Raw genomic sequence first — 2437 nt, forward strand, 5'->3', positions numbered from 1 at the left:
AATTCTGGCTTATATTTAATTTTCTCAATTTTTAATGTATTGACCCTCATAAATGACGCATTTGGGCCTAACCTGCCCTAAATTTCTAGCATGGGCTGCCTTGATACTTTTATCTCCATTTTCTCATCGCGACTCAAAATTTTGGAAGAAGTCAACTTCTAGTTAGGGCTGTAAACGAGTCGAGTCTGAGTGAGCTCACTCTTTGCTCGTGTTCGGCTCGTTCGAAATCAGCTCGTGTTCGAAATCGGCTCGTGTTCGAAATGGCTCGTGAATAGTGTGTTCGTGTTCGGCTCGAAAATGATAATCGTGTTCGTGTTCGGCTCGTGTTCGGCTCGAAATTAGCTCGTTATAATATTAAATTATTATAATAATTTATTTTTTAAAAAAAAAAGTAAAAATATTTTTTTATTAAAACTGTTTGAACTACCAACTTAATTCAAAACATATTTGAAGAATAAATTTCTAGAAAAAATTTGCAAACCAAATTTTACAAAAAAAACATTAATACTTTTTCACCAAATTTTACAAAATACAAATTTTATTACAAATTTTAGAATTTACAAATTAAACAAAAAAAGATGAAAATTTACAAAATACAATCTTTTACAAAAAATTTCAATACAAATTTTTGAAACTTTACACAAAGAATATTAATTCATTCTTTACAAAATTTCACCCAAAAAACAACTTATTTCCTAATTTTACGAATTTACAAAAACATTATCGCTTTTTCTTCACCAAAATAGTGTGTCTTTTATTTATAGACTAAGGATCAAATGCACTTACAAATTTTTTTCATGCCTATCATCTATTCATTTCAGCCTGAATAATTCAGGCACTAAAGAGTTTTCAAAGTTACTTCAAGTTTTCTCCAAAGACAGCCGTAACTTGAGAAAAAAATCCAAACTTACAACAACTTAATAAACATTCCAAATAAACAGCAGTTAAACAACAATGAAACATTCCAAAGCCATGTTGAGTTATTTCCACTTACAGCCTTCTCCAAAGCTCCAGCCGTAACTTGAGAAAAATACCAAAGTTACACCAATCAATTACAGCAGTTAATTGAATAAACAACCTTCTCCAAAGTTAATTGAATTTTCTGATTTTGTCATATTTCTCCCAATCTAAATCCGAAGGCAACCAACTGAAATTGTTATCTCGATTTGCATAGCAAGCACACACCTGCCGAAAAACAAAAGCAGATTCTAGCATTAGGAATGTAGAGTTCCATCTTGTTGGGACATCGATGCATAAAACTTTTGATGTTGATATCCCTAATTGTCTAGATATTTCAACAAACTTATGTAACCTTCCTGGTGACTTCTTCAGATATTTGATAGACTCTCTAATGTTATAAATGATATCATTAATTTCTCTCAAACCAAATTGCACCATAATATTCAAAATATGTGCACAGCAGCGAACATGAAAGAAATATCCTTTAAAATGCAATTTCCCTCTTGTCATAAAATTAGATTGGAGCAAACTAGCAGCAACATCATTATTACTAGCATTATCTAAAGTGATAGTACATACTTTGTCCTGTATCTTCCACTCTAACAAGCAATCACAAATGACATCACAAATGAATGTGCCAGTATGAGGCGGATCCAATTCAATGAAATTAATAATTCGTTTTTGCATCTTCCAATTATGATCAATGTAATGAGCAGTTAAACACATATATCCAATTGTTTGATTGGAAGTCCAACAATCAGAGGTTAATGAAAACCTGTGAATATCCCTAAATTGTTTTTTAAGCTTCTCTTTTTCGAACTCATAAAGTTTCATGCAATCAGTTTTTATTGTGTTCCTTGAAACCCTCTCATAATTTGGGTTTAAGGACTTCAATAAAATGTTAAACCATGTATGCTCAACAACATTAAAAGGATACTCATGCACTATAATCATTTTGGAGATTATCTCTCTAATCTTGTGTTGATCATAGTGTTTTGAATCGTGAAAAACTGGAATCTCAACATCTGCATCAAACTCAGTAGGCATAAAATTCAACAATTTTTGTCTTTTTTCGGCAAGACCAACGACTTCCTTATTTTTAGCTTTGATTTGTCCACATTCCCTCACATGACGTAGAAGTTGAGAAGTAGTTCCTGTTTTAGATTTTTGAAATTTTGTTTGACAGCAAGTGCATTGTCAAAAAGTAGTTTGTACCCCTTTAATCGGAAATATTGTCTCAACAAAATACTCTCACACTGTTGACTTCCTCCTCCTACCCTTCTTGTTAAGGACTTCTTCACTGCTATTATCAATGACAACTTGAGGTACAACTTCTGGCTCTGTACTTGGTAAATTATGAATGGCAATATCATTGCTATTCTGAGCTTCTGGTAGCAACTGATTGTTGGATGAATCTGATTGTGATAGATTTAATTCGGACATATTTGCACTTGCACGCTAACTGATACGGAATTAG

The 2437-nt window shown here is 32.3% G+C and overlaps 1 protein-coding gene across 1 annotated transcript in view; it reads right to left on the reverse strand.

Moving 5' to 3' along the window:
- LOC110028786 (transketolase, chloroplastic-like) overlaps nucleotides 1–2437 on the reverse strand; it is an 11395-nt gene that overhangs the window by 2235 nt on the left and 6723 nt on the right. The window lies entirely within an intron of this gene.

This window comes from Phalaenopsis equestris, unplaced genomic scaffold (assembly GCF_001263595.1).
Source record: "Phalaenopsis equestris unplaced genomic scaffold, ASM126359v1 Scaffold000002, whole genome shotgun sequence".
In the NCBI taxonomy this organism is placed as follows: domain Eukaryota; kingdom Viridiplantae; phylum Streptophyta; class Magnoliopsida; order Asparagales; family Orchidaceae; genus Phalaenopsis; species Phalaenopsis equestris.